The sequence below is a fragment of the Amblyomma mixtum genome, chromosome 3 (assembly GCF_055824585.1).
Source record: "Amblyomma mixtum isolate Tamu chromosome 3, ASM5582458v1, whole genome shotgun sequence".
Taxonomy (NCBI): Eukaryota; Metazoa; Arthropoda; class Arachnida; order Ixodida; family Ixodidae; genus Amblyomma; species Amblyomma mixtum.
The window spans coordinates 334,949,930-334,961,133 of record NC_143014.1 but is presented as its reverse complement, the minus strand read 5'-3'; the positions used below and the strand labels follow the sequence as shown (position 1 = coordinate 334,961,133).

Sequence of the window (11,204 nt, the reverse complement as noted above, 5' to 3'; positions counted from 1 at the left end):
CTTGCGGCGAAGCCTGGCTTTTTGCACCAGATCCAGATACCACTGGGAACGCCGTGTTTCGCGCGTTTCACGGACAATGTGTGGTACCGCGCCGTGGTGACCACGTAGGCGTGCAGCGATGACACTTTGGTCGAGGTGACGTTCATCGACTACGGCAACGTGGAGGTTGCGAGCGCAGCCGAAGTTCGCCAGGCCCACGACGCTATATTTAGGACACGGCCGGTGGTTTACGAGTGCTTTTTGGATGAACTCGACTTGGTCCTAGTGTCGCCCGCAGCCGCCGACGAACTGGTCGCGTCGACAAGAAACAGCCTTGAGTACGAGGGGGTTACCGTGCCGATCCCTAGACAGGAGCCGGTGCAACCAAACTGCGTGACTTGTCTGACGGCACTAGCCTTGCTGACCTGCTCCGCTCGGCTTCTGTTTATGCGGCGGCCGTCTCCAAAGAGCCGCTCACGTTCCGCTACCCGACCGTGAAGCTGGGCGTTCCCTGCCGGGTCTACGTGGTGCACGCCGAGAACATGAACCGCGTCTATGGGCACCTGGCGACCATGCACACCATGCCGTACTCTGACATGATTCAGGAGCAGTGCGCCAACGCCGCACCGCCCGTCCCATCGCGCGTGAATGTGGGAACGATGTTCTGGCCCGCTTCACAGAGGACTCCCTGCTGTACCTTCTGTGGTTCTCCAATGCGCGGGAGGGACCTGTAACGACCTTTTTGTGGATTAGGCAACTGTGAGTTAGTCCACGAAGGCGCTCTTGGCAATTCCTCCGGAGCTGCTCGAGGAGCCCGCGTTCGTGCTTCCTTGCTGCGCGCCGGACACTAGGCTGGAGTCCGCGAAATTCCTGGAGGTCACCAAAGACCGAGAGCTGTCGTGGACGTTTTTACAGGCACAGCCCTCTGGCACGTATGTGGCACACTTCGAAGGTCTGAAAGGCAGCAAGCCGGACCAGTGGCAGCAGCGTCGAGCTTTTGCTCCACCAAAGGCTACCAACCACATCCAGATTCAGCGACTGAAGCTTGATCTGGGCTGCCCGAACGTCATGTTGTTACGTAGATCGAGTCTGCTGAAGTCATGTACGGACAGCTGAAGGAGATGGCGTCAGAAATTGAGCAGATTTCAGCGCAGCTGGAGGCGGAGTTTCCTTCGGTTGCGATGATGGCACTCACGAACATTACTACAGGCTCAGCTGTTGCCTGCACGTACCAGCGGATATGGTACAGGGCTGAAGTGATCAAGCCAGGCCTTCAGACAGAGGTCTGGATTGCAGATTACGGAGACACCGCAACAGTGGACATCTCTGAATTCCTACAGCTGGACTTCAAATACACTTTGCACCCCGCCTATGCAACCAAGTTGACCTTGGATGGATTTACTTGCCCACCCCAAAATTCAGACCAGCTGATGGCCGTGCTGGAAAGTCTGGTCCCGGACACGGAAGCGAGCGTCTCGATTGTCAGCGTCCTTCCAGACAGCGCGCACTCTGTTCAGATCTTTGTCGAGGACCCACTGAAGTCTGTACTCAGCACGCTAAAGTCTGCCCTTGCAAGCAGCCAGCCTGTCAGCACAGCCAAGGCACTGTCCCCGACCGTGTGTCCAATGGAGAAAGTGTTGGTCACAAAAGTCACGCCTCCCAACAGGTTCTTTGGTCAGCTTTTGAGGATAACCGTCGAGGAGCTGTACGCATTCCAGCAGGAACTTGTGAACTATTACTGCGCGACAGCGCCAGACCCGGCCTTCAGCCCGCGTCCGGAGATAATGTATGTTGCCCCTTCTCAGAGGATCGGTGGTTCTACCGGGCTAGAGTGAGGGCTTCACCCGATACCTCGCCGTATGAAGTCGTTTACCTGTACTACGACAACAATGAAACAGTATCATCTGAGAATATGCGGCCATTGGAACCACGGTTTGCTGTTCTTTCTCTGTTTGGTATACCTTCCCAGCTGCATTCAGAAGAAGTTTCGGACGCCTTGCTTGACTCTGAAGTGGACGTGCGCCTTCTGGCATGCCACGGCGACGTGAACACCGTGGCGTTGGGTGGCTCTGCATAGAAGCTCTCAAAAGATTTGTTCTTGACTTAAAGCATCTGATCTTCTTGAAAAGATATTTATTTTGTAGGTTTGAACTTAGATAGCAATTATTGTTTGTTGGTGTAATGCAATGATATAATGATGTAATGGTGAATGCAGTACAGATATATGGTGAACGTTAGCACCGACCATGCATTAGTTTTCACCCGTCTCCATCTCTTCCGTCCTGCTTTTGTGTTGCATTAACCCGCTATGCAGGTGTGAGGTTTAATTAGGGAGTGCATAGGGAAGCAATGTATAAGCAGGATATTTTAAATGTAAAAGTTTAAGTTATTCGTTGGCATATTTTTGTTCTGTTATTTCGTTTTTCTCGGGCATAAAATGGCTTTGAAGTGACTCCCTTGTGTCGTTTGTTTCTCATAATTTCTGCCTGTCTTTCTCTCCACTGTTTGGTCGGACGTCCTGTAGGTTCCTTCGGAGTGTACCGGACATCGCCATTGGTTTGTCTGTCTTCCCACCCCAGGGGTGCCCTTCTCACACGTTGAGTTCTGTGCAGCAAGAGAGTAGAGATGGACAGTGCTGCCTATCTGAGTGCTGCCCTGGGCCATGCACAAGAACGGGCTACCTAGGGCACCTTCGCACTGCTGACCATATTTTATTCATTATATGAGCTGCAAGCCTAATCCGCAAATAGGTGCTGAGCGCAAAACGGCCAGTTGTGCTCATGTGGCACGAAATTAACTTTTTCAGACAGTTGCACATTACTTTCTCAAATCATAACTATGCTTTTGCTAAACTAAACTACGCTTTTGCTTTCCATGCCACAAGCTGCAAGCCATCTGCAGCACCTGCGGATGAAAGTCCCGCAGGTAACGAAGCCTTATTATCTGAGAAATTTCTTTTATGGTCCCTCTTAGGGCATTAATAAGACGGAAGGCGTCATATTTTATTGTCAGTGGGAATGGTATTGAGTACCTTGAAATCATTAAATTGTATTAGTTCACTAGGGAAGCTGTGATAATATTCAGGCCACAAGGGCAATGGTGATAATATTCAGACCTACCCAGGAGTTTTGATTAGACATGGTGGGGTGGGGATTAAACATGGTGTTCAAAATTTGCAATTTTGAATCATTTGTTGAATTACATTTGAGCAGGAACCCTGGTTGTTACCAAATCCCTAAGTTTTGCTGTTGCTTTTCTGCTGCTACTAGTTTGCTCAGTGTGTAATTATATTCAGTTTCGGTGACAGTAAACTCTTAATGGCCGTTACGTGGGAAGGCCGTGTGGGGCACGTTCAGACAAATTGCATTTTGCACCAAAACAGTAAAAGAGCTGGTTCTGCACTCTGGGGCTGTTTTGTTTCTAGAGCCTGTAGTGCCTATGTACAGCTGCTTTGAGTTTTCCTGCCACTCGCACACTCCAATGGCTTGGCCACCTTTGACGTTCTGCTGCTCAGCCGTGCCTTCTTTTTTAAGTCGCATTTCGCTTCAGGCACAACATGAGCAATACCGCCGTGTGCCAACGTTTCAGTGCATATTGAAAGAACCCTGGGTGGCCGAAAAAGTGCTGTGGTTTACCTTTTACATTTAGTTGGTCAGTGAACCTACACTGTAAAAAAATATTTATTGACAAAAAAAACAAATTTTCTGAGCTGGCCTGCCAGAAATTTTCTGTTATTGTACGCTTTCTGTTTTTACTTTTTCTGTCATTTCACCGGGTTTTTTGTTTGCAACTAACAGAAAATGTCGGTGAGGATAACAGAAATTTTCTGTTTTTACTTGTTTCAGTCATTTCATAGGTTTGTTCGGTTTGCTGCTAACAGAAATATTCTGTAATGTTCCATTTTCTCTTACCATATTTTCTGTCATTTAACCGCTTTTTTTTCATGACTCACAGAAATGTTCTGTGAAGTCCATGATCTGTCATTTCACACACTATTTATTTCACATCATCTTTTAATGACTGACATAAATGCAGATACAGAACATAAGGACTGCTGCCACATTTAAACAGAATTCAATATTTCACCGTTTTTACAAGCAATGGCAAGTTAGCATTCAAGGATATTGGAAATTATACACTGTTAAACAATGCGATCATGGCTGGTATTTTATTATACAGTAATGTCTTTCAGCATCACTGAATTTAGGTAAACGGTAGGCGGGTGACCGAAGAAAAAAAGAAAATTACATTACCCTGCCTGCACTACGGGCATACAGTCATAGCATGCAAAATATGCAGTAATGGCAAGAAAAGTAGAAACGAAACCTGCGCCTTTCTGTCATACATAATGGCATGACTCTCTCTAAAATAGTAAAACAATGCAATGAATGCGACAGAAGGTAATAATACCTGAACAATGAACACAACCAGTCACTAAACAAATGGCAAGCATACGCAAAAGGAGAGTGTATTAAAAAATATGCTTTGCTCATGACTAGTGCTGCATTAAGCAGCAAAATGAAAGAAACGGACATAAGGCATGCCACGGGCTGTTTGCCTTATCACAGTGTAAGTACAAAACATTTTTTCACTCCAGTTAGCACGTCTCATCTTGAGACTACAGTAACTTTAAAATGAAACTTGTAACACAGACAATACATGTATATAAAGTAGTGCTACAATTCACACAACCAGCCACTAAAGTGTAAGAGCAATATACGCATAAATAAGGTGTGCTGCGTTACCAGATGCCTGAAAAGTTGTCTGTATGTGACGTCACTTGTAACATGAGTGCTTGCTATATAAAGATGCTGCTTGGGTGAAATAGAGGGTTGTTGTTATCGTGCCGGGATCGGGGCCAGTCTCACTTCGTAGAACGTTAAGTTGGGCGAGTTGGTATAGGTTCATGGTTGAAAAACAGCGCACAAAAGACTAGACACAAGAGTAAAGGCGACGACAGGACTCTTGTGTCTAGTCTTTTGTGCGCTGTTTTTCAACCATGAGTCTCACTTCCTTCCTGCCCGCTGCCCGGCTGCGCTCGGCGTCCGGCAAGGGCCATATTGCCACATGGTGTCAGAAGTGGGATCCTGTGGCATTTGAGGGGCGTTGCCTTAACTTCGTCAACCGGCGCCATGTCAGAGGACAACGCAGTCAAGCCCTTTCACGGCACGTTCGCGGTTCCAGCTCCGCCAAGGTTTGACTTCGACCGGACGTCCGAATGAACTTCTTGGATCCAACTCTTTTATGACTACCGTTTCGCCTCGGGCCTACACGAGCGGAGTGAAGAAGCGCAGGTCCGGACTCTACTTTATACGATGGGCAGGCAAGCAAGAAAAATCTTCTCTACTTTTGCATTACCCGAAGAAGAACAGAAGCAATACGAAGTCGTCAAAAAGAATTTCGACGAGCACTTCGTCGCTGCAAGCAACCTTGTTTGTGAGAGGGCGTGCTTTCACCGTCGCACTCAAGAACCAGGAGAGTCAGTCGACCAATTCGTCACCGCGTTGCGCGCGCTGGCGGACCGGTGCGACTGCAAAGGAACAGAACACATGTTTCGCGACAGGTTCGTTGTCGGCCTCAGGGATGCTGGGCTCTCTGAGTCACTTCAAATGGGTGCGAATTTGACTCTCGCCACCGCTTTGGAAAAAGCGCGCTTAAAGGAGACCGTCCAACGACAGCAGAAGCAAATGTGAGAAACCGACGAAGAACCCTTGGTAGCGGCCACCGGCATTCTTGATGCGGTCAGCAAGAGAGGGCAGCCCGGAAATCATTCTTCAGGACAGCACTCGGGCAGCTCGTCAAAGTACTCTTCACCTGGTATACAAGATACGCGCCCCAGAGTCCAGTCCTACCGACCAGGCACCTCCGGGGCATGCCCCAACTGCAGTCAAGGAGCGCACCCCAGAGCCTCGTGCCCGGCAAAAGCAGCGAAATGCAACTATTGTGGTTGTTCCGGACACTTTGCAGCTATATGTCGGAAAAAGTCTGCACGTGATGGAAAGAAGGTACTACTTTCATCTCTCCATATGTACAAGGGGGCGTACTTCGTTGGCGCGGTGAACGGGGAGTATTCTAATCCTGTGTATGTACAGGTCGTCATTAACGGCACACCGGTGTTCGCTAAAGTAGATTCCGGTGCCGAAGTTTCCGTTGTGCCCTCCACGTTTCCCGGTTTGCCTACCAGGCTAGAAAAGTGCGACCTAATCCTAAAAGGCCCGTAGAATGAGCCACTGAATGTTTTGGGAAAGTTTCATGCCACTGTTCAGTGGAAACAAAGCACTGTCCAGCAAATCGTGTGCGTGGTCTCGGCATAACGCTCCGTAATTTTGGGTCTCCCAGCACTTGAGCCTCTGGAAGTTATTAAATACGCGGACTCTGTCAGTAGCGACACAACCGTCGAAGCTTCCTACCTGCAGGTTTTCAGTGGTCTAGGAGCGATAAAAGGAGAATACAAAATTAGACTAGAGCCGAACTCGATACCTTTTGCAATTCATGTTGCGCGTCGCATAGCCTTACCCTTGCATGACCGAGTTAAGCAGGAGCTCGAGCGTATGGAGCGATATGGTGTGATCCGCAAAGTAGATAAACTAAGAGAATGGTGTGCAGGAATTGTGCCAGTACTCGAACCATCTGGAGCGGTTCGTATTTGCGTTGACTTGACGCAACTAAACAAAAGTGTTCTTCGTGAGCGCTATGTCATGCCGAAAGTGGATGATAGCCTCGGGCTTCTAGGTGGTCCCTCTCTGTTTTCGATGTTGGACGTCAACTCTGGCTTCTTTCAAATTAGGTTTTCGCCCGAAAGCCAGTTGTTAACTACGTTCTTAACGCCAGTTGGGCGATACTGTTTTCAAAGACTGCCGTTTGGAATAACGTCAGCACCCGAGATCTTTCAGAAGAAAATGTCGCAGATATTTGAAGGAATCCCAGGCGTGATAAACCTGATGGATGATGTGCTCATTTTTGGCAACGACAAGGCTCAACATGACGAGCGCCTGCATCTAACTTTAGATCGTCTTGCTAGTGCCGGCGTTACGCTAAACAAAGAAAAGTGTTCCTTCAGGGTAACTGAGGTAACATTTCTTGGCTGTGTGCTTAGTAGAGATGGCATCAAGCCGGATCCTGAAAAAGGTCGTGCTATCAAAGAACTGGCGGCACCAGCTAACTTGTTTGTCGTTCGACGGCTGCTCGGTATGGCTAATCATGTGGCAAGATTCATGCCAGATTTGGCTTCGAAAACGGCGCCTTTCCGTCACTTGCTTTTGAAGGGTTCCGAATGGACGTGGAGACCAGCCCAAGAGCAAGCGCTGTCGTACGTCAAGGCGTTATCTCTTCGACGCGCGTCATGGCTAGCTATGATGTAAAGTACCCTGCGATTCCTTCCGTTGACGCGTCACCATTCGGTTTGGGGGCCGTATTGATACAAGTTCAACCAAACATTGAAAAAAGACCTGTTGAATTTGCGCCACGCTCGTTGACGCCTGCCGAAACCAGATACTCCCAGATTGAGAAGGAAGCGTTGGCAATGACTTGGGCGGCAGAACGATTCGAAGGGTACATCAAAGGTCTTGAAATTTTGTTTGAAGCTGACCACAAACCACTTGTAACGTTGTTGGGAAAATCACCTTCAGATGTTTTGCCACCTCGTATTAAGAGCTTTATGAGGCTTATGCGGTTCAGCTTTGCGATGTGCATGTCCCGGGTAAGAGCCTCGTTACTGCAGATGTATTGTCTAGAGTCCCGATTCAGGGAAACCAAATTGATGGTCATGCGCTCAGTATTGGTGAAGTCGCCAAATTCGTATCGGGCTCTTTGACAAATGCCATCGAGGGTACCCTTTTTGAACAAGTCAAAGCTCTACAAGTAGCCGATGAAGTCGGTCAAGCTCTCGAAAAATTCAGCCTGGAAGGCTGGCCCAAGATCTCATCGCTGTCGATGGTGTTGCGTCCATACTGGCAGGAAAGAGCAACGCTGACAGTCGCTGATGGCATGCTACTCAAAGGTGTGCGGCTGGTGATCCCACAAAAATTGCGCGCATAAGTCTTGATGCGCTTGCACGAGAGTCGCCAAGGAATTGAGAAATGCAGAGCTCGAGCCAAAGAGTCCGTATGGTGGCCTGGGTTGAGTTGCCAGCTGAGAGCTTTGGTGACCGATTGCCCAGTGTGCGCGGAGCACAGGCAACAAAAGTCGGAACCAATGATTCCGACAACCACTCCACAGCGTCCTTGGCAAAGGCTAGGCGTTGATCTCTGCCATATTCATGGAAAATGGTATTTGGTGGCCGTATATTATTTTTCTAGATACCCAGAGGTAGCCTTGCTATCGTCGACAAAAAGTGTCACTGTCATTACGCACCTCAAAAGTTGCTTTGCAAGACATGGCATACCAGAGGTTGTCATGTCGGATAATGGAACACAATTTGTATCTCAGGAATTGAGTCGTTTGCACGCGACTATGGCTTCCGAACTGTAACGACGAGCCCCAGATACCCCCAGGCAAATGGGAAGTAGAAAGGATGGTCCAAACAATAAACGGCTGATTATAGAAGCTAAGGACCCCTATCTTTCGCTGCTAGCGTACAGGGACACCCCAGGGCCACTGGGAAAAGGCCCTGCAGAGCTTCTGATGGGCAGGCGGCTGCGCACAACAATCCCTCCCAATAGCCTTCTGCCCCAGAGGGCGAGCCATGTTTTTCTAGTGCATGATTCTGTGAAAAAAACAAAGACACAAAAGCTAGGGAACTAATCGCCGCCGGCTGAACCCCAACTCGACCCGACCAGAACTGACCAGCCCTTTCCACCTCCCCGTCCCCAGCCCCGACCACAAGACACGACGACCAGGACCAGACGCAGTATGACCCGACGACGACCCGAACCAAGACGGCACCCCCGCCCACGCTGTCCGGCGAGTCCTTCAACCTTCCTTGACCTTCGGCTGTGGGCGACCGACCGCTGGACCTGAAGCCCCAGGGACAACCGTTCATCAGGTCATCTCGTTCATCTTGGTGACAAGCCTTCCATCTTCTTCTATCTTTTCTGATCATGGTCATCGTCACCTCACCATTCAGAACTTAGGCAACCGATCGGGACGGTCGCTCGGAGGACCCGGGTCATGTTACGAAGAAGAAGAGTGCAGTGGCGCGGGACGGAGTGCTCGCGCTAGGCCCGCAGCCATTAAATCATATTATCATCTGTCATCACGTCGTCGTTTTCCTAGGCTTGCCGCCTCGTAACAATATCACCAACAAACCGTTACGATGTTGTGGTTATTTTGGCTAATTTGTGGTTTATCCTTTCCTTTTGCCAGCTGGTGTGATAGATTAGCAAGTGTAAGGGAATTAACCATGAAGTCATCAGAATCATTCGACACCACAGGGGCATTTGCCGCTGCATTCTTCAGTTGTATCCAGCTATAGTCACAATATGAAGCGTTGCCTAACAGTTCATGCTGAAATGAATACTAATCAAAATACAAAAGAGAAAATACCCAAACCTTCCATCAGCCGTGAACCTGTCTCCGACAAGTGGGAGCAATGCCAGCCTTATGGGAGGGTGACCGGTGCAGTCGCACAAGAAGTCACCAAGGTGGGGATGCTGAGTTGCCCTGTGGGTGCCATGCTAAACCCTCCCATCCTCTACCCGCCCTCCCTCTGTCCCTTGACCTTCAAAAGAGATATTTCCAGTGGTATTCAAAATGAGGGAGACCTTATGTATACCTGAGGCATGCCAAAACGAGTGTATAACTCGCTGCTGCAGAGGGCCACAAAGGGTGCATGCACCTTACAGACGTGGCATAGTTTCAGGCGTCATTTGTTGCGGGCAGGACCATCTAAATGACATTCTTTCTACCCGTAAGCTCTGCTGTGGCAGCAGGGAAAAGGGTAGGAGAGGACAGTTGTGCTTACAGAGCTTCTTTGTCAGTTCACTGCTTAGCCTTTGTCCCGTCTCAGTTGTGCTGGTTTTTTCCATCTTTGAACTTAAAACTGCCTTCACCACAACCTTTGCATTATATAAATCGGAACTTATCTGACTGAGTCAAGCAGTATTGCCTTTATTGGTGGTAGGAAATAATGTGTGCACCACTTCTCTTCCTTCTGCATGCTCTCCTTTGTAAGAATTTCATTAAAGCTAGTGCTTCTTTTAGGCACCCAGCTGTTGCCACTGCAAAGCGGCACTGCTTGATTGTAGGCGTTAATTACAGACCTAAATGCAGACTAGGCTTTGTGCTAATCATCATCTTTGAGAAGCACAGTATTTTGGACTGTGAGCCCATATTGACTCGTTCATACGAAATACTTGTCTTGGACAAAACAAATGTTCTCAATTCTGAATGCCAAGAGAAAATGGGCACAGAAAATTTGAATGATTTTGTAGAGAATTGTTGTAGTGCTACTATTGTTGCTATGTGCATAGTTGTAGACAAAAATTTTGTGCATCGTTCTGCAACTTATAAATAGAGATTTGATTTGCTTTGTATGACATAATATCGGCATGGCTTGTTTTTATTTCGAAATTCATTTGCTACTACCCTATCACCTGTCCTGCCTCTTGCATTGTAGCCATGGACTGTGCAATTGAACTCTCCCAACAAGCTGTCTTGCCGTATGCGCAGTTCTAAGCAAGACAATTTATGAAAGAAAAAGAATGCCGAAGTGCTAAAATTTCTGGTGCATTGGGACAGTTTTCAAGGAAAAGCAGAGAAGATGGAAGAAGCCGTTTTTAAAGTACAGGAACAAGATGAATTACCGTAGTAAGGTTAAAACTAACCTGATCTAGCCTGGCTAACTTTGCACGGCCTGCTGTTAAACCTGAGCAAGTTCAGCTAATGTCGACCATAGCTGTTTCGCCCCAATCACACTGTCATTAGGAACAGAAGGAATCCGTAATGATAAATATAATGCTTGTTCCGTTTTCTACATTACCAACTGGAAAAAGGTTTCCATTCTGCTGTCACCCAATTTAACGCTATCAAAATTTTTGTTGTGCTGGCTTTTTTGTAGTCACTGTTAATAGCGGTGCAGGGAAGTCTAAAACATCACCTTCATGAGCTAAATAATGGTTTCAAAAGAAGTGGGAATGCCCTGCGAAAGCCAGTATTGTAAACACAGCGACCCAGAGAAGAGAGATTCCCTGAAAAATGGGACAGGTGGAGTGCACTCATGGTTCTAGGAAACTAACGCACAACTTAAAAAGTCTGGATACCACTTCTGTGCTGCTTCACGGATATTG

General features: G+C 48.0%; 1 pseudogene; it reads left to right on the top strand.

The window, feature by feature from the left end:
- The first annotated feature begins 5,111 nt into the window (after window positions 1–5,111).
- LOC149356029 (uncharacterized) lies at window positions 5,112–8,602 on the top strand (annotated as a pseudogene).
- Window positions 8,603–11,204: the final 2,602 nt, after the last annotated feature.